This window comes from Cygnus olor, chromosome 1 (genome assembly GCF_009769625.2).
Source record: "Cygnus olor isolate bCygOlo1 chromosome 1, bCygOlo1.pri.v2, whole genome shotgun sequence".
NCBI lineage: Eukaryota > Metazoa > Chordata > Aves > Anseriformes > Anatidae > Cygnus > Cygnus olor.
Genome location: NC_049169.1, coordinates 62,250,874 through 62,272,567, shown reverse-complemented (window position 1 = coordinate 62,272,567; position 21,694 = coordinate 62,250,874). Strand labels below are relative to the sequence as shown.

Genomic DNA, 21,694 nt, shown 5'->3' with positions numbered 1-21,694 from the left:
TGACAGTGACTGCTTGCCTAGAGGAACAGAAAGAAAAGGGTTGTTCTGGCCTGTTGCTGTGCTCTCGGAGCTGCTCCTTTCCCCTGGGGTTTGCCTCGGACGCTTTGTCTCCAGCCCCTCTGGGAGCATCCCTGGCTCTTGAGGGAACCTTGATGCTTTGAAGATGTCTCTTTGGTCCCCAGGCGTACAGAAGATGTACCAAACCCCTTGAGTATAATAGGAAGTATCACTGTGCTGGCGGTCCCCAGGGACACCCATCCTGCCTGCCCCACACCCCCCAAGCTGTAACACCCTTGGGGCTTGTTCTCCTAAGCTCACCCCAACGAGGCAGCTCTGCACCTGGGAAAGGGGCCCTCTGCGACAAGTGGAGCTAAAGGCAGGGACATGGCCCACAGCGAAGTCTCACTAGAGATCCCTTGGCATCACTGGATACGGAAGCAATTTCTTTTGGAAATCTCTTTGCTGAAAGTTGCTATCTTTGCCTCCCCTCCCCGACAGTGTCTCTCGGTCCCTCAGTGAAAGGGGAAGATCATCATTAGCAAATACCCGCTTCCTCATGCACTTTCCTTTTTCTCTGAGAGCAAAGGGCTAAGCGCTTTGCTCAGTGATTTTCCGATGGATTTATATCTACAGCTCTTTAGCACACTGTAAAAGACTCGCATGAGCGGGGTGGGATGTGCGTTTTAAACGCTTTAAGCTTAGGAGTAGCATTTTTTTTCTCCCTTAGGAGGTGTGTCTAACCCTTAGTGCTCTAAAAAAGAAGAGCCGGTAATAACAGATGCTCTGTCAAACTTAAAAGGCGCTGCCTACCACGGAGTCACCGGGTGCCATCAGGATGTAGCTGCTGAGATTATGAGAACGGCTCCGGGGCGCAGGGAGTCAGCCTTGCGCACACCACGCTTCTCCGGGGGGGTGACTGAAATTTCCATTCTCCCCAGGAGGGCTGCAGACGAGGCAAGGGAGGGGGCGGCACATGGCAAGGTTTTCAGCACCGGCCTTTGGTTTCCATGGGAGATTTTGGCGGATGGGGGTTGGGGGCATGCGTACGGGGAAGGGAGATGCTCCCCGGCGTGGAAGAGGCTTGCAGCGACGGAGGGTGCCCCCAGCTCCGCAGCCGAGAGCCCGCACGACTCTGAGCAGCGTGGCACTGGGGAGCCCCCTGCAGCTGGGTAGAGCCGTGCCTGGCCCCGTCCCCAACCCCTGCCCCATCCCCATACCGGAGCTACCTCCCGCCTGCCCTGCGGCCGTGGGAAGCGGCGAGGTGCTGGAAGCGGGCAGTGCCGAGCCTTGTGCCCCTTCCCTGCGACGAAGGGAGAGACAGTCCCAAAGGGCGCTGTGTGCTGCCAGGGTGCTTGTGCTGCCACCGTGTGCTGTCACCCCCTCCCTTCTCCTCGCTCTGGGAGGGGCTGACCCGTGCAGGCTGTTATTGAGCTCTAATTAAATCTCCGGGAATCAACGTGCTCAGTCAAACACCAGCAACGTCTCCGGGAGGGAAAAATAATAAGACAATAATAATAATAATAATAAGGGGAAGAGGGGGTGGACATTGTCCCTTTTAAAGCTGATGATGATCCTGCTTAACGAATGTTAAAATATTCATTCAAGTGCCAAGGTCTCAGAGACAGCCTGTGGGAGGCTTAAGGGTGGCTGAGCTGTGTGGGTGGCCATCCTCTGCCCCGAAGGAGCAGTCCCACAGGGTCTCAGCCTGCCTGAGGCTTGCTTCAAACCTCCCAGTGACAATTCCAGATTCCCTTCCTGGCAGAAATCTCATCTAAGGTGTCCCCACAGCAGTGAAGTCCAGGCAAAACATTCTGCAAAGATAAGAAAAATAGGTGCAGGAGCCAGCTGCCCTGATGTTCCTGAAGAGCTATAAGTGATCCATTTATACCTTCTGAAAGTTCTCTCAGGCAGACAAACACAGACTTCTGTAACACTGAAACATGTGTTCCTCCAAAACTCAGAGCTCCTTGCCTATGAATTAACCCTGCCACCCAGGGCAGGAGAAATACCCACCCCAGGGCCCAGCAGACTACTCCCTGAGTCCTGCTACCCTGAAAGCACACCACTCTCTCGTGGGTAAAACCACCGTTGAGGTCCTTCCAGGAACAATAGCTGAATGTATGCAAATAGTGTAGGCAGCTTTTCTCTCTGGGGCTCAGGCCAAGAAATAACTTCTGCAAAGTGAAGTTTTTTTTGAAGAGAAAGGGAGTGATTGGGCACTGGATCCGGTGACCCTTCATGAAGGAAGCTGGGCTGGGGAAGGCAGAGCATGAAGCACCCAGACAGAAGCTGGGGTCACCTTCGTAAAGTGTCTCCCTCTCTCCTCTTCTTTCTCCACTTCTCCCCTATTATTCTTCACACAATAGATCAGTTGAGACCCCTATTCTGTTTGCCACCCTGACAGCCCTGACTCCAAGGGACAAAACACCACCCTGGACCACAAATCAATTCCAGTCCAGAAGAGCTGCAAACAAAGACTAAGCAAACCAAAAGATCTTTATATCTAGATTATTTCCATTAAAACCGGCAAGTTCCCTTAAGCAAAGTAAATACTTCTCAGCCTAATGACTATTAATTAAAAGGGAATGCTTTACACCCAAGGAGAATTAACTGTTGTTCGCAAAATGTATCTCTTTCCTCTAATTCGTTTGTCATTGTGCCGGGGGAGCAACATCCCATGAATATTTAAGCACGACAATCAGTTTAAAAAAATAAACTGGATTTAGTGTAGCAATGTGTTTTCCACAGTGAGGGGAGACTCCGGTAACTGCAATAATGTAAAACCTGTGTCTCTTTCTGCTCCCATATATCGCTTGAGACTTACGGCTATCATGGAATTGAGAAAGCGTTGCGGGGAAAGATGTGGAAGAGGTAACCGAAAAAAAAATCAGTTCTGATGTGCAAATTGTAGATAAAGACTTCTGATGAGGACAAGGGGAGTGTCTGATGAGGAAGAGGGGAGAGTGTGTTGAGAGATAACAAGAACCAGTAATTTCTATTCAGCAAAGCCACCAAATCAGAGAGCAGTGCCGATCTTATTGGAGGAGAGCCTTCAACAGCAACTAATCCTGTCATATTGAAAGAAAATTGTAAATGTTCTCTGCAGAAATTGCCTGCCCATTGCAGCTAATCGAGCCCACCTCGCGCTCACCCCTCCCTCCCCGCACACACCACGCACCGGCGGGCAGCGAGCAGACCCGCAGCCGCAGCCCCCGGCGTGGACATCCACTCGAGATGCTCCCCTAGGCGCCCCGTTCCCCTCCTCGCCACCACCCCCATGAAGGTGGCAGCTTGTCCTCATTTCCTTAGGAGGGCTGGGGGACGTATGAATTATTACCAGCTCACTTACGAGTCTCAGCATCCGCTATTTGTAATTTCTCCAGGTTTGTCGAATCCGTTAAGCTAGGTTTAGTGTCGCTCTACGTATATATATGCATATATACGTGTGTATATATATATATTGAAAGTTCAACTTGGCTGAGCTGAAGCAGAGACTCCCAGGGGCCGGTGCCACGGAGGGTGTGAGTGTATATGTGTGTGCCTGGGCGTGTGGGAGGGAGAGAGCGAGCGAGGGAGCGACAAAAACTCCATCAACCCGGACAATGCCACCTTTCGTTTAAAGCTTTCCAACTGTTATTCTTTCCCCTCATTATCACAGCACCAAGTAATCCGTCTTTCCCCCACCCCAGCCCGCCTCCCTCCTCTTGGAAGATATGAAAGAGAAAGATAAAGCGGCTGCCTCCGGGCTCTGATGCGCGCAGCCCGCATGCCTCCGCCGCCAGAGCCGGGGCCACTCTGCAGCCGCCGCTTGCAACGAGCCGCTTGGAGCACGATGGGATACAACTTCTGGTGATTGGAACACAGGTAGGAAAGCTTTGCTTTTTTATTGACGCTTCCTCTTTTTTTTTTTTCCTTCCTTTTTCTTGTTCTTCCCATCTTTTTTTTTTTTTTTCAGTCTTTTCCCCCCCTTTTCTTTCTCGTCCTCTACCCTCCTCCCGCCGCACCTACGATTTCATCTGCTGCTGTCAGAGGAAAGCTCCCGCCAAGAAAATAATGTCCAAGAAACGAGCTTACTTTTGCTTCCTGATAGAATGAACATAACAAAAGGCGGAGAAACTTTTGCTGAAAGGGTCCATCGCGGTGCGAGTCACCTGGGGGTGGCAGCGAGAAGAGAGAAGGCAAAGAGCCTTCCTCTGTTGAGTTACATTTGCGATACTTATCCCGGAATCGAGGCAGGCATGGTATAGAGCATGGTATAGCGGGGAAGGAAGACGCAGTAACCTGATTTAGAGAGATTCACATTTTCCAAGCGCTGTCCAAGTGCTTTATATGTAAATGCTGCATTCCGACACAGAGACATCTCCCGGGCTCCCCTTCCCAAATCCCGATGTGACATGTTTGTTGGCGACTCCTGCAAAATGTCTCCGGGCGCCGGGAGCGGAGCCGTGCCCAGGGAGCCGAGCCTGCCCTCGGAGCGGGCTGGCGGGCGGGTGGGAGGGCAGAGACGAGCCGGGGGCATCCCTGCGCTGCCGGGGGCCATGCGGGATGCGGGCTGTAAGGGATGGGGGCTTCCGCCGTGTCAGCGCGGTCCCTCGCCCCCAGCATCCCTCCCGGGGAGCGTGCGCCTGCCCGGGCTCAGCGCCCATCTGCGCGGCCTCATGCCTCTGTTCCTCCTGCCTCGGGGAGGGAGCGCGGGCTCGGACGGCCCCGGAGGCGGGGAAGGCACAAGGGTTCCCCGGTTCAGACCCCCGCTTCCCTGATTCGGTGCCCCTGGGCTCCGGTGGCCGGTGGGGCCGGGAGAGGCGGGGAGGATGCCAGGGTCGGATCCTTCTCGCCCCGCTCCCCTGGCCCGGTTGAACAGCTGGCAGGGCTGAGCCGGTCCCGGCCGTGCCTCCCGGCTCCTTTTCCGTGCCTCCGGCTTCGGGTGGGCGCTGGTGGCCAGAAGGAGCGAGCCTCGAGAGGGAGCTCAGCTCAGGCAGAGGGAGGAAAAAAAATTTCTCCCAGAATCGGCTCCGGGGCGCCGACGTCCTGGTCTCGTCCAAGTCCAGCCATTTCGGAGGCTCTGAGGGCGCAAAGTGCTTTCCCGGCTGCTGCAAAGGGCCCTGCCCCACCGGCGAGGTGCTCCCAGCGGGCGCCTTCTCTCCCGGGTAGCACGGCCCTGCTGTCAGCTTCGTGGAGACACTGCCAGGGACCCGGGGGGCCCGCGGGAGCCGCCGGGCTTGTAGCTCCTTCTCACGGGCCTCAGGGCGAGTCCTCCACCCCTTCAGTGGGGAAAGGAGGAAGGACTCTGCCCCCACCCTGTAAGACCTATTTTTTATCCTACTTTTTTCATGTGCTATAGTTCCTTTAGAGAAAGGAGAATTTAGCCAGAATAGCTTGTCTCCCCAGTTATGTGTCAACCAGTGTGCTTTCACATGTTGGTTGCCCCTTCACTTGAAAAAGATCTTCATTTGCATAAGGGAAAAGGAGAAGGGCCAACCTCTTCTTGACAGCATGCTTTTGTGGTTAAAAAAAAAAAAAAGACCAACAATGAGGAAGGTTAATAGGGGAGATCAGAAGTAGGCACACTGTCTGCTTTTATGGCATTGCATCGCCTGCAATCTCAGCTCCTGTCTAAATACGTGCCAGCCTCAATTATACAGTTTATGACACCAGATGCTTTTGATGACTCGTCTATAAACTGTGTTATGCTGCACAGAGTATGTTCTCTGTCCTTTAGGCTCTTTTTGATTATAACTTTGGTCGAGCTTCCCCTTTGCAGGACCTCTGCATTGCAAAAGCAGCCTTGTTTGCTTTTGCTTCAGGAGAGCAAGAAGATGTGCCATGGGCTCACTGATTTGGCAAGCATGTGCCCTGCTGAGGCGCTCTCTCTGCCCTGGTCTAAGTCACTCCATGATTTCTGCATTGCAGTCCACCTGGGAAAGAGGCTTAGTATATCGGAAGTGGGTCTGGGCTTGGCCCACTTCAGTTGTTTTGGAGGGAAGGCAAATAATAAAAAGAGGTCACAGTTTTCTACCTAAAACCAAAATCTTAGGTGATAACTCATACCCAAATGGTTGTAACTCTGCACCTGGCCAGAGCCTGGGGAGATCTGGACCACCCGTGGTCAGCAGTGTCCTGGGGAGGTGGAGGTGGTGGAAACAGTGCTGTGCCATGCCACTGCCTGGGAGGGAGATCAAGATGAAAGAAGGCAGAAACCATGGCCACCACTGAATAATATATCTATGAAAAAAAGCATTATTTTGCCTGCATTTTCAGTCCCATGTCCCTTTGTCATTTTGTTTTCCACCTCTGGACTGAGTCCCTGTGTGTGTTTTCTGTCTCTCAGTTGCTCCACATGCTTGGATCTTTCACCCATTATGTGTCTAATTCAATAGTCTTCTCGGAGATCTACTATGAACTCCCCTACTGTTGTCGCTGTAGTCCCAGATGTTTACTCTGCCCCATTTTGCTCCTGTAACCCACTCACCCATTCACCCAGGATTCCTCTTCTCCAGTAATATCATGACCTACATGCAAAAGACTTATATTCTGGTCCCGTTTCCATAGCAATGCAGCATGGGAAAGGCAGACAAACTAGTAATAATGAAGCAGATTCCCCTTCTGTGAAATCAAAACCTCTTTGAAAGTTGAGTTCAATTTAAGGTAAAGTATGGGTCTGCAGAGAGTTGGATTTCTGTCCCAAAGCCCAGATCTCCACGCCCTCTAGTGCCAGAGGCAGGCGAGGGAGACCATCCGCGGGCACGGGATGCAAGGCTTGATAGAAAATTAGAGGGGGCAGAAAGAAACGAGCGGTATGAGGTAAAAACATTCTACCTAGTGTCTGTTTCCAGCCTTCTCTTCCCTATTCTAAATCCCAAGCTGCAAAAGAAGGCGTGTTGGGGTTTAGCTGGTCCTGGTTCAGTCACCCACAGCCTAACACTTAAAGTTCCGTGACACGGGTTAAACTATAGAGGAACTTGTAGGAAGTAATTAGAGCCTATATCTAGTCATTGATTCACAAATTTTGGGCTTTTCTGACTGAGCTTCACAACTTGCAGCAATTTGCAGCTAATTCTTAGAGATTTGAAGGCACAGAAAAGGATTACTCACTTGTGAAAATGCTGCCCTGACCTTCTGTGGGATCTTTGGATGGGTGGGTAATAGTAATCAGGATAAGAAAAGCTGAAGGGACTTAGATCCAGCTCATGTGAATGACAGGGATAACTTTTTCCACAGATGCTTGTAGTCTTAAATCTTAAAAAGCTTAAATCAGATGGTAGCATTTCAAGCCCTGTTAAATCCAAATGTGGATTCCCTTCTCTAAGAAACAGACTGCACAGAGGACTGAGCACAGAGAACTGGGAAAAAAAGGTAAAAAAAAAAAAAAAAAAAAAAAAAAAAAAGAGTTGTATCTAAACAAGACAACTAACACATTTTTACCAGTTCCTATATTTTGACAGACAGCTTTTGGTTTTGCCAAGATCTTCAAAACATTTCTTGGGCTCGAGTTGTTGCTGTCCAAGATATGCCAAGAGTTATCTACTCTCCTGTCCTCATCCCACCAGCTGAACACCAAGCTCCTGTACTTAGTAGATTGCATTACCTAGCCCTCCGTACCACACTGAGTGAGGAACGCTTAGTGAATTATCCCACTGTCCTCCTGCATTTCCCTAAACAAGTGGGCAGAATTAAAAGATGGGGACACCCCTTGAATTGTCTTAAACGGCTTTATCCCTTTCCCATGACCCCTGAGCTTGTTTCCATGTAAAATGCTTTAGCCCGTGATGTTGCTAGTTATTTTGGACTGTTTATCCTACCTTTAAAGCTGTATCATTACCTGTATCTAACACTGTCTATTCCCTGTACAGAAAGATACATATCAGCAGATGTTTCAAAGTGACATTTCTCATACAACATGATTTTAAGTCCCAAGAGAATGGTGCAGAGTGAAGTGAGTTTTATCTCATTTCTATCAGGTACTTCCCAGAGAATGCTTGCCAGTGAAACTTAAATGCACAGAGGGATTTCAGTAGTCCATGTGCTTTATGTATTCATTTTTTAAGGATATGACAATGAAAAAGTGAAGCGTACCATCATTTAGGGCCAGCTGTTTTGCTGAAAGCTTTCTGCCTGTTTCCTTTTGAAGAGATGGTCCTCTGATCCCAGCATCTCTTTTGACTCCGTGGGCTAGACTGTGATTTATTTATATTCCTGTAAATCAAGAGTGACTCCCTTGGCTTTAATTACTTCTGTTTTATTCTATTGCAATGGAGCTCAGGATCTGACTTTCATAGAAACATAGTAAGTGTTGTAATTAGAATATTCCAGTGTTTTGACAGCTGTTCATGGAACAGAGCTGAGTCGTTAGACTCTGCCAAAAAGGATATGCAATATGATAATGGACATTGGGAATGAGATGGAGCACTTCTGAAAATGATGGCAATAAATATCTCTAAGAGAAGCCACAACACAGAGAGGTGAGAATTTCTGTAAACCAGAGACTCCAAGGGTTTTCCTCATCCTCTTAAAAAAAAGCACTGAGTTAACTGTGGGCAGGTGTAGGTAAAAAGAGTTGGAACAGGACAAAAAAATCATCTTCATAGATCTTTCTTTTGAATCACTGTGACAATTAGTGCTGGCAACCAAGGAGATAAAATAAACCTAGTTATTTAAAAGAATTATCTTGCTTAGTAATTTCTCTGGGTCAGGATTCTCAGGTAGTCTGAACATGTAAAACTCTCTTGTTTTCATGGGAGACAGTGTGATCTTCAAACGATGAAGATCAGACCCTTCATTTTTGGAATTCATTCCAGCATGGAAGAAATAAAAATTGGCAAAACTTATCAGTAGGAAACAATAAGTTTCTGTTACAGCCAGCAGTAGTTTCTGGTACAGTCAGCAGTTGCATTTTCAAATATTGAAGTCTATTTTATACTCATCTATCTCATAGTTAGTCAATTAGAAAGTAAAGTGGCCGTATATTGAAAATGATTCACAAATTGTTTCATGAATAGTGGCAGCAAGCTCATTCTACAATGGAGGTTATTTCATGCAAGCAGGTAACCAATGATTTATTCATGAAAATGTTCACACATCTCAAAAGTTTCATGAATGTTAGCATGAATAATTAATGGATATTGTGTTATTTGCTATCATTACTATTATTTTCCACTTCAAAAAAGCATCAGTCATCTAGTTAAAGAATATTAGAACATAATGACTGCAGCATTGGATCAGGCAGGTGTTTTTATCCTGTCCAGTATTATGTCTGTATCTGTGCCCGTTACGACATACCTCAGAAGAAGGTGCAGGAAATGCTTCCCTAGATAAATTTACTGTCCTTAATTAAAATGCTATCTTAATACCTACCAGTTTGTGGTTGCTCACTGCCCAGAGACCACTTCCAAATGAAAACAGATATCCACCTTCCTCATCAAATGGAAACCTCTAGCAGTTCTGAATGAACTGCAGATATTCTCACTGGCCAGATAAACAGCTACTTTGGTTTTACCTCCCAGTGAGCTTGCTACCTTAGTGATAGCATGTAGGAGACAGTTCAGTAGGTTAATTACACATTTTCTTGGGAAAACCACACTCCAGATAACCTTTGATCTATTTAAACTAGCTGTATTTCAATATTGTCCTTACCTCTCTGTTATATGGTGTGGAAATGCCAATAGGAGAACTCAGTTCATTGTATGGGTGCCATTTGTTTCCTCAGTCATGAACCCTCTTGTTCTTTTCTTCTCTCACCTAGACAATTTCAAGATTTTCTGTCACTTTGCATTCTTAAATACTGCCAATTCTTCCATCTCCATTTCCGGTGGTGGATTGGCCAAAGTGGACATTATTTTCTAGGTGAGGACTACTAGTTTATACAGTAGCAGTTTTCATATTAGTATTTTTTACTCCACCTGTACAGTAGATTTTGTTTTGTTTTGTTTTGTTTTGTTTTACTACTATTGTGATTGAGAAAAATTTATAGCTGGGTTGCCTGTAGTTATACCAAGACCTTTCCTTGAATTGTCAGAGATGGTTTAGGATCTAGGAAAGTTTCTTATTTTTTACTCCACTTGTGTGTTCTATATCAGCCAACACTTATTTCCACTTGCTATCAGAATGCTCAAGTTCACCCAACTTAATTAGCATATTCTGAAATGCTTCCATCCTTACTCTCTTTTTCTAACAGCAGTAATTTCAGTAAAGAAATTATACCTGATATAAAATCATGGACAACCCAGTTGTTAATCTTTTAGAGTGAAAAATAATTGTTCATGTGTAGTTCCTGCTTTGTATCTTTTAGACAATTTCCAACAAGTAATAATAAACTACTTCTTCTACAATGATGTAATTTCTTTAAAAGAAACTTCTCAAAAAAAAATTATATATATATATATATATTTATTTATCAGGTTATATTCCTGGTCTATTAGCTTGATGTTTCACAGAATGTATAGAAGACAACATTTTGTTTGAAATAAACTGATTTTTTTTTCCTCTCCTGTAGGTAATTCCAGTTTTTATTAGTTTCAATAAATGTATCTGGAATTGAAATAAGACTTTTACATATATAATACCTACAATCACTCCAGTGCTTGTCCTAAAGATAGCTATGCTAGCTCTCACACTCCAAGCCTTCTGTAGTATATCTGACTTCAATAACAGCTTGCGCATTTTTGCTATCAGCTCATCCACTTCATTTCCAAATGCCTTCCAAACCCTTGCATATATAACCAGGTCCTTGTGACACATTGCTGTTTAGTTTATCAGTTTGTTCCCCTTTCAACATTTCACATTCTGGCAGCTGACACCCTTTCTTGTCTTGAAAAAAAATAGGTCCAGTGTGGACATCGGCACAGCATCTGTTTTGGGGATACTTTACCCAAACGGACCATTCAGAACTTCTGCAACATCCTTTTGGCCATTAATTTTTCCCATTACCCCCTGTATGTCCAACAGGTCCCATTGGTTCCATCCCAAACTGTATGAATTTAAAACCCTTCAAAAATATCCTGACCCATACACACATGCCAACTCTTGTCCATGCATCCTTGGCCATCTTCATTTACACATGGCTTTATTTATTTATTTACTTATTTATTTATTATAATTTCCTTCCTTAGCCAGGGACTTCACCAGAGCTGAAGTGTGAACAAGTGAAAGCTCGTTGCTTGGTTCAAAAAATGTCTTGGATCTAAACATTTCAAAACATCTTTTTTTTTTTTTTTTTTTTTTTTTTTCTTTCTCCTCTATTGTCTTTCAGTTTGCTTTTTGCATGATTTTCTTGAATCAGAAACTCTCTGGTAATATCTCTGTTGATTTGAATTTATGCATTTTACTTTTTCTTTCACTCTTCTTTTTTTTTTTTTTTTTCTATTCCGTTTCTACCTCCAGTAGTTTTTAAATTAATTCACTAATTAATTTCAGTTTTAACATCAGTCTTCTAATATAGTAATAAGTTCATTACTATTTGGTGGCTTGACTGCATCATTTCTTCAGCTACTTAAGACTAAGTTAAGAACATGTACTGTTATGTATTACAGTTATTCTAGAAATCACCTAGATTATTTTTTTTCCTAATCCATTTGTACCAGTTGACCTACCACTGTACAAGTGAGTGAAGTTACCCAGGATTACTATTTTATTTGACTTAGTTGCCTTTTTGATTTCTTTCTATTCAATTCATTGAATATCCCATGTGTTTCCTGGACAAAGTATACTAATGCAGGATTTAATTAAAAATATATATTGTTATGCTTTTTAAATTAAACTTTATGCTCAGCACATTGGATTGAGACCAAGTAGACAGGCTCCTGACCATGTCACAGACCTCCTTTCTGACCTTCCTCAAGTTCCAATGGTCTGATGCAAAGCCTGTTGGGGTCAGAGAGCAACTCTTGTTATCTTTAGGTAGGCTTTGGCTCAGCTTCCTGCAGTAGGGAGAATAAGTCTTCCTGATCTTATGACAATGTGAGGATTCACTTGCTGCAGTCAGGTACTGAGCTTAGGCTGTGGTACTGCCACATGAAAACAGAAGGAGACAGACTCCATCCACAGGGGCTTTCTTTGCATTGGGGTGTTGGAAAACTGGGCTTTTAGGAGCTGATTATCCAAAAAGTTTCTCTTTAGAACAGAGGACAAATTAAAATGTTCAGAGTCCCTACAATAAAAAATTACCAAAGCTCCTAATTGCCTCTGATCTTGTTGATGAGTAAAAGGATAAAATTACTTACAAGTCCAGTTTTACAAGGAAAAAAAAAATAGTTCTCATTATCCGATTGTATTGGGGGAAGGGTGGGAAGAGAGGAAAAGAAACTGAAGGTAATGTTTAATGACTGGATGTGGTCCTGGGGTTTTTCTCAGTTGTGTGTTTTCAGCATAGTCAGTATTAAGTGTAAATTGCCAAAGTGGGATTTACAATGCCATGAACTCATTCAGATTACACTGCATCAGAGTTGTTCAAAAAAATTGTATGGACCTGTTGGTTCTCCTTATACCCCTTAGCTCAACACACATTTCTGACATAAAACAGAGTTAGTAGACTTTGAGAGCAGGGCATGTGAACTGAGCAACATACATGTGGACAGGGATGTTACTCTTTTCTCCTCCACCACTACCCAAGGTCCTTGAGGATTTCCATCATCACCATTGTGGTAGATTCACACTTCAATTCATATGTAGACCATATGATGTATAAAAAATGGTTGCCTCACCCTCTCACTTTCCTATGTTTCTAGTAGCATTCTGTCATGGTGGGAAATTCAGTTTACTCCATTTCATACATAATATTGCACAAAAGTGGATTAATATGTGTGGGAAATGAAAGCAGATGAGGGCTGGTGCTAGTAACCTCAGGGAAGGGCTTGCTATGGAACAAGCAAGCATATGGACAATTTTACTCTCACTGAACTTTGGAACTATTGTTCAACATGGATGTTGGAGGAATAATAGCTTTTAGGAGAAGGGGTCTAGTCAGGAAGATGTCTTCTCTTCTATCTGTTGAGATTAAGCTGAAAACTGATCTCCTGATCTGTTGCTGGCATATTTCACCCACACTAATTTCACTTTTCTAACAGTGAATTCTCAGCTGATGAAAGCTGTCAGAACATAAGTGACATAAAAAGGGACACCATCAGCAAAGTGCTATATTTAACCTGGCAATGCCATGTCTTCTCATGCTTGACCTTGAGCCCTAGCAGTGAGAATATGAACATGGCATCTTGAAGTTTCTTCCTTTAACCAAACGTAAAAGGCTCTTAAATATAAGGAAAAGCAGGAAGAAGGAAGGTAACATAAGTTACCCTTCTGCTTTTGACATTTGTGATAGCCAGCACACTTAGCTGCCACTAGAAGGAAAGAACATATGAAGGGTTCATTGTTAAATTCTCATTAAAAATGTCTGATGTCTGCAAGTCATTTTCACAATCTTAGCCACTGGGAGTAAATGTAAGGATTTTTACTGAAAGGTTTGACATCAGAAGCAGTTCCCTGAAAGGAATATCTTACTGTTATTATTCATTTTGCACATTTTGCAATGCAGTTTAGGAAAGGAAAAAATAATAATAATAAATAATAATTAGAAAGAAGCAATAAAGGCAAAAGAACAAAGACGAGGAAAACCATTTGGTCTGCTTTGACTGAAGAAACTGTAAATATCTTTCTTTCTTTGTTTAGCACAGAGTGAGACTGTATATCATCTACTTTGGAGCACAAGGAAATGCAAAATATCCGGTTTTGAAAAACCCTGATAAGTCAAGTGTTGTCATTCTTTTGAATGGTAAATTTGACAACTGCTAGTCCACATTATTTCCTTTAAACTTTCTTAAAAATCCAAGTCGGGAGTGGGAATGGCACATAAGAAAAGAGATGTACAATATTGTTGTTTGCTCTTTTGGACAATCATGAGAAGGCTGAATTCCTAGTTTCGCAGATTGATTATGTGGCTTTGGACAAACCCAGCCAACCTTCTGTACCTCAGCTTCTCACCTAGAAATTGTATAAAGTAACATATGCATTCTCCTATGCTTTGTCTGCCCATGTTTAGTTTTGTTTAGTTTGGCAGCACTTACGTAACAGTCTGCACTGAGAAACTTTACCCAAATTTGAGCATCCATAGAAAGAATTGAATGATGTAACGTTTCAAACATTTTGTTTCTTTTTATTACTTACAAAAATTATAACACAGACCTCATCTTTCTCAAACTAGACAGAGTGCTGAAAAAAACATATTTTTAACAGCTCTATGATGCAAATAAAGACACAGGGTAAGAGAGCGCCTCATACCTCCAGTTGCTTCAACGCAAGAAAAGTATGCTGAGGTGGTAACACTGCATGCCTGTTCTTTTATCTTGCTCTTTGCTGCTGGCCACTTTGAGAGAGGACAATGGGCAAGCTGGTTGGGGAGAGCTCTTGAACTCAAAAAATCACTTAAAGTTTTCAGCGTAGCTGTCTTCACTGGACAATGTTCAAACTGTTTTACTTTTGCTGCTCACCAGTAATTTGTTGCCTTCTTGGCTAGGTGCTTATCTAAACAGCCATAAGACACTTTGGAGATTAGTTTAATTAACTTGACTCCCCAGAAATACCTTCTACAAATAAATTCAAAAATTTTTTCATTGTAACAGTAGGAGAATTTTAATATACATGTGGTTTCCAGGCAGATCTCAAGGCTAGCCACAGAGTGCGCATTCCTACTCCACTGTCTGTAACTGATATAACGGCCTGAGATAACCTCCTTGTAGACTCACTTCTTTCAGCTTAATGTCCTTGTGTTCCCTTTGTAGGGGAACAGAGGGTTTGTAAAGGGAAAACGTGGTCGCTGCTCAGCTTTTAATCTCTCTTCTCATTCAGTTTGTTATTTCCAACAACAACAACAACAAAATAAATGGATCAAACAGCCTTTATACACCAAAAAAAGGGAAGTGACAGGCATTAAGAGGCCTTTGCATCCCTGTAAATATAACAGAGAAAGTCTCCTTTGGCAGTTGCATGTATATAATTTTTCGTCTTGTTAGAGAAGAAGTTATGCCTCCCAAATGCCAAAAGAGAGATGACTTCTTCCTTTTCACTTGAAAACTCCAAAATCATAGCCTTCTCAAAACGGTATAATTTTGTGTGCTGTATCAGGATTTAGACCATTGTCTTTTAACTAGTGAGTCCTCAAAAAAACACATGAAGACCAGAGAATAGAGAACTAAGACCGAACATATGATAATGGATGTACTTCCTGAAGATGGTCTCTGCTTTGTCGATGTCTTTTATGTCTGCAAGAAATGAGACAGGGGATTACTGCAAAGCATTCTAGGTCAGAGTTTTGCCATCATGGTCACGGTCCCATCCAAATCACAACATTGCTCTTCCACCTATGCAGGATTGCTTTGTACTGCAAGTAAGGGCCAAGCTAAAGGCATGAACTTAAATGCAAGCTGAACAACCTTGAAAAGAGCGGGTCAAGCTTTCCTTTTATTAAGAAACCCACACAACAGCAGAGTTAAAATAAGATTTCCACTCATTATAGCAGAATCTCCCACATTTCTTACTGAATAATAATAATAAATAAATAAATAAATAAAAACACTAGGTGCTTTACTTGCTTGAAAAATAAATCTGTTACAGTGTGGTTTTGGCTATAGCTTTAGCAATCCAAGTTTAAGTATAATATTTTTAACTTTAAGCCAAAATCTTTAACAAGCAAAACAAAATAAATCTCAAGGAAAATGTGGGCTTGGTTCCATTCTATCTGGAACCTAATTTCTTTCCTTGCTACCCACAAGGCTATAAAATACTGTAGCTCTGCTTGGGCTACACTTCAAAGCTATTTTATATACATATAGATGACTGAAAAACACTGAAGGCAAAGGGGAGACAGGCCCACACCACACAAATTAGCAATGCATTTTGTTCTGGAGGCAGTTTTTGTGGGATTTAGAAGCTAGTGGGCAACTTTACAGTTAGGTGATATACTGTTATGGCAGGCCCCAGTGAGTTGGGATTTTTCTCTTGATGAATATTTCAGTGGCACTCTCCCAGACATTCTGGAAAAAAAAAAAAAAAAAAAAAAAAGGAGAAGAGAAAGAAGTTAAGTTTGGGGACATGCATCCTTGTTTTGCCAGGAAAACACCGTTTCTAGCAGTTTAACACTGTTTAGCATTCTTTCTTGCCTGTAAGTTATCGATTCCCATAAACTGTCACATACTTGTTGATAAGTATGTAAACCAAATAAATAATGTAAACACATGATGCATGTTAAGGTAATATAAATTCATTCCCACTGTGGTTGTTTTGCAAAACTGATATTGAGACAGTTCATATGTGCAGATTTACTAGAGGAGTCCATTGCTGACAACATTCATTGCCTCTAACTGTGAAAAAAAAAAAAAACTGGGGGAAAAATAAACCAGGGAACAATGAAAGAAGAGAGACAGAAGGGAAAAGGAAAGCTCTCCAAGCAGTGGCTAGCTGGGAAGATGAGTAACCAGGCTTTTCACACCTCTGCTGGGCATCCTCTGATTTGCAGCATCTGGTTCCCCCCACCACACTTTTCCCACAGTAGTTGCCTGGTTTTCACCAGGTCCTACTCAAGCCCCCGGAAGCTTGTCACTGCTTACTGATAGTGTTGATTGGTGCATGTGTTGATTGGGGCAGGGACTCTATGGTCAGTTGTTCACGTTCACATGCACATTATTCCATCACTTGCCTAAACTAAAAACTTTAACTAAAATGGAATGAAAGTGTGGGAAAAGGGCTGATTCTCAGGCTGTTGACTATCACTGCCCATGAGAGCTGACCACAGGAAGGCTATCAGGGTGTGCAGGTGCAAGATGATGAGAATAGCAGCATGAGATTAACAGTGCAAGAGCAATGAGGGGAAAATACTGTCCCAGGGGCTCTGAAAACATTGTCCCAGCAGCCTGAGTGGGATGGTACAGAGATGTGAGGGAAAGGCAGGCTGCAAAATTTTGAAGCAAGTCTCTTAGCTACGCAAACCAGCAACAACATTTTCTTATCATGGGAAGATGTGACAAGATAACATACTGACATCCTAGAAGTCAGTGGGATTTTCCCTTGGACTTCTCTGGAGCTGAAGGAATGCTTCATTACCTGAAAAAAGAGAGATCTGATGTTCTTTGTTCAAATGTACCTCTATTTGGGGAGAAGCATTGGCTCCATCTGCTCTGAACAAAGGGTGCAGTTTCTGAAGACTCACTCTCACTAGAGGCTGTTGCAATCATTGCTTATGTGCTCTTATCACAGCCTGGCTGGCCACTTCCTCTCTCAAATGGGATTTTCCTGCTAGTGACTTGAATGAGAACCAGAGAACCAGTCCCTAACCCCTAGACCCCTAGACCCCTACCACCACCACCCTCTTTTTTTTTTTTTTTTTTCTTTTGGTCATTGCTCAAGTAATGCTTGAAACTTTCTTCACTGCAGGTCAGCTGACAAGACCAGCTGGGGATGTAGTGATTCCATGCTAAGGACAATAGCATCACATACGGCACAAAAGCAAAAGAGAAACGCATTCCTTGCATTTAGATGCTGTGTTGAGTATGCCTGTAAGGGAGTAGTAGATATTTCTGATTGCATGTCTTAACAGGTTAAAAAGTGCAATTTAACGTTTATTCCAGCTGTGGTAGATAGAATAACAACAACAAAAATCTTCATCGCTTTCTTTCAAGGGATGAGGTAGCAGTGGTAGCTTGTTTCCTAACCCTCTGGAAATGTTAACACAATGCAGAGATGACAACAAGGAGGAAAACAGAAATGGTCTGGTTTTAGTTTTATTTTGTTGTTGTTCTAATTATTATTTATTTAATTTATTTATTTATTAACAAGAGCTCAGTACAAATGTTTCATTTATTACATCTTACTCCTTTGGAAACCAAGTAAGACAAATAAAAACACAACAGACAGGGAGGAAGATATTTTTGCATCTGATCACATAGACAGAAAAGAAAGAATACGCAAATAAAGATGAATCATTTATTCATTTTGAAAGTCCACTAAGACTTCTGTGATAGGGATCACACCAATTTATTTTTGTTGAATTTGCGAGCACCTCGTCTCTTCAACATGCTGTGCTCTGCTACGAAGCCTGTTTCTACACTGCAGCATTAAGAAATAATTATTACCCTTTATTGTGTAATGATTAGTTATTGCACAGGCCACATAGAAGATTTCTGCAGTCGTCATGCCAACTCTCTCCTGCATCCTGATTTAACCCATTCTACTATGCTGCAACAATCAGCCATGGGTGTGTGTAAGGGGGGCATCCAGGCTGTGCACATCCTACTCTGATTTTGCTGCATTATGGACACTAAAAGAGCATGTTCTCACCTAGTGTGTACAGGCACAGCCATTTTAAAGACTACTATATTTTGCTCAGCCCGAACCTCCCTGGCATGATGTGAGAGGATTAATATGTATCCTGAGTGCCAGACCTCTTGCTGCTCTACAGCAACCCCTCTGGGTGCTTAAAAGAGCAGCCTCAGAAGCAGCCTAATCCAGTCCTTGTCAGTTGGAAACATGTTTGCTCTGATAGAAGGGTCTGGCAAGCTGGGTCTCAAAGGGTGTTTAAGAAAAATGCATGAAAGGAGTGGGAGACATTTTAAAACAAGGCAGGATCTCACCAGGAACTCATCTGCACTCAGTTGCAGAGACCCAAGGTGTGTCTCCAGTGCTGCTGCTGATAGGGTCCCAGCCTGAATGCCTGTATTTTTTGTGAAGAATTGCTTAGCTAAAAAGTGAGATCATTGCTTTTGCTTTACAGTGAAGGAAAAAGGGAGAAGGGCTGAGAGCTTGAACACCAAGGTGAATTGCACAGCACGGAAAACCAGAGCTGGTCTTTACTTAAATAAGCGCTCTCCAATAAAATTTTAAAAATGATGACATAGTCATTTGCATTCTTATAGGAAATGACATATATACCATCCCAGCTTTGATTTCAGTCCTGCAGTCCTGCTTGCTGAAAGGTGTGGGCCCAGACCCTTTCTAGCCAGCTTAGCTCATGAATACCTGGCATTTGATATAATACCGTCGTGTCTTAACCCTGGCAGGCAGCTGAGTACAGCACAGCTGCTTGCTCACTCTCCCCAAGTGGGATGGGGAAGAGAATTGGAAAGCTAAAATTGCAAGAACTCATGGGCTGAGATAAGGACAGTTTACTAGGTAAAGCAAAAGCCACGTGCACAAGAAAAACAAACCAAGGAATTCAGTCGCTGTTTCCCATTGGCAGGGAAGAGTTCAGCCACTGCCGGGAAAGCAGGGCTCAGCACGTGGGACAGTTTCTTGGGAAGGCAAATGCCATCACCCTGAACGTCCCCCTTTCCTCCTTCTTTACCCCAGCTTTTGTTGCTGAGCATGACGCTACATGGCATGGGACATCCCTCTGGCCAGTCTGGGCCAGCTGTCCTGGCTCTGTCCCCTCCCAGCTCCTGGTGCACCCCCAGCCTCCTCACTGGTGAGGCAGCACAAGGAGCTGACGAGTCCTTGGCTCTGTGTAAGCACTGCTCTGCAACTGCTGAAACAAGGGTGTTATCAGCATTATTTTCATCAAAAATCCAAAACACCACATCATATGAGCCTCTGTGAAGAAAATTAACTTTATCCCAGCTAAAACCATGACAAATACCTATATGTATTTTTTTTCCTTTTGTTACTTGCTGCAATTACTACCTACAGACCCTCAAGGAGAAAAGAGAAAAAGTCCGCATACAAAAATAAAAACACATTCTGCAAACACATCAGATCATGTCATGCAATTGCTAATACTGTTATTTATACATAGTTCATTATGCCATCTGACACATACTGAGGAATGAAGGGCTTAATTGAAAAAATAATCTAAAAATCAAATCATTCTTTTCTTAATGTTTCTTCAGAGAGTAGATTTTGTTAAAGTTGCTCCACATTTACTTTTTTTTTCATAATCCATCAATCCAATTCTGCAATTAAACATCTAACTGTAAGAAACAGCTTAAAAAAAAAAAAAAAAAGATTTATTATTTTAGGGAATGCAACACTTTGGTAACCAAAACTGATGAGAGAAAGTGGGTAAAGGATGGGAAGAAGAGAGAGGAAAGCTTCTCTCTTCAGATTTCTTTCTAGTTTTTCAGTCTTTCTTTAATTTCAGTTGCCATCCAAAAGGAACCTGTAAACAGAGGATTCTTCTGTTCAGGTTCTTTCTTTCTTACTGCTCCCTCTTCCATAAACCTCTTCCTTCCACCATGTACTTCTTACCATTCTTTGAAAAGAAACAGATCAGACAGTCATCAAATGACATGCTGTTTAAGTCAATGGGTTACATGATCACCTGAAAACCCCTGGTCACACTTGCAGGTACTGTTTTGCTTGGTATCACACATTCATTTTATAGCGTTACTGTTCTGAACATTTTTCAGTCATCCTCTTTCATGGGGATTGTCTGGTTGTTACCTCTGACCTATAAGTCTAAGGAAATGCAGGATACAAAAAGTTGTCAGGGTATAGGTAAAGAATAGATCTGGGACAAAACCACACATTTTTCTTATGTTCCAGCTTGCTGTCCTCATCGCTCAGCCTTGCTATGTAGTCATTTTGAGCTTGTGACATTCTCCAGGGTGATGCTGAAGAAATTTGTTTGCAAGCAAGTCATCTGATAAGGCTTGGTGTATGGGGACGTAATTAGTAGGCTTCTATGTATGAAAAAGGCAGTAAATTATTGATTCCCATTAACCTGAAAGATGAAGGATTTATTTTTTTTTAGCTTTCCAATAGCCTCAAAACAGTTGTGTGAAGACAGGCTTTTCTGAGAACAGGTGTTCCATCAGTTCTGAGTGATAACTGGACACTACTCCCATCAGAGAGCTCGTGCTCTCTTTTGCTTCCAGATCCCTGAAAAAAAATAAAATAAAATCAGTGCTGAACAATTTGTTAATTGTCAACAATTAGTCCACTGCACATTTTCCCCTTGTATTTTGAATTGTCCATCTGCAAGTGTGCTGGCTAAGCTTAGCAGTCTGATTAATAGTTTCAATGATCATATCAAGGTCAAGAGATTCTGTTGATTTTTTTGTGTTCAGCATTGAGAATTTGGTATTTTTGGCACTTGAGTGTTCACCTAACTCATGTGACATAGCTTCTCACCTCTAATTTAATGACTCAGTATTATAAGCAAAAGCCAAAGGTGCTCTAGATGGTGGGACAGGCAGGTAAGCTGTCCAGCAACTGTTCCTTTTTGCACCAGGAAGGGCACAAATGTGGCATAGCTGAGGGGACAGATATAAAACCAGAAAGATCTTGGAGAAAGGAGAAAACCAGACTGATGGGCTGTTCAACAGAGGTTGTATTTATTGTCCCTTTTCTCCACATTAGATAATTATTGCAAATCTCTGACTCCATACCTCAGCTTCTTCCTGATGTTGGCTTGCAACAAGATCTTTTGGTTCAATACCTCTGGTGCTCACATTATACAAAAGTTTAAGGCTAGATAAGGCATTATTTCACATAATCCATTTGTCTTTTTAAACGGAAAGCTAACAGTAAAAGATTTTCAAGACTCATTAGGACCAAGTGCAGGTCAGTGCTGTGTTTACTGCTTGGGCAATGGTGGCCAGTAACAGAAAATACTTTTGGAGATATTTTCTTTGCTTACACCAGGGCTACTGCCACACAGGATAGAAGTTGTATGACATCTCCTCCACACTGACAGAGAGTTTATTCCACTCCAAAAGTCCAA

General features: G+C 43.0%; 1 protein-coding gene across 2 annotated transcripts in view; it reads left to right on the top strand.

Annotated features, from left to right (window-relative positions):
• The first annotated feature begins 3,092 nt into the window (after positions 1-3,092).
• The window catches only part of CHRM2 (cholinergic receptor muscarinic 2), a 103,867-nt gene continuing 85,265 nt past the window's right edge, over positions 3,093-21,694 (top strand). Inside the window, exons 1-2 of one of the 2 annotated variants that reach the window (XM_040561366.1) lie at positions 3,093-3,383; positions 3,690-3,864. The gene's annotated coding sequence lies outside the window, so the exon portion shown is untranslated. Of the gene's footprint in view, positions 3,865-21,694 lie in introns of both variants that reach the window. The other variant, XM_040561378.1, reaches the window with a different exon arrangement.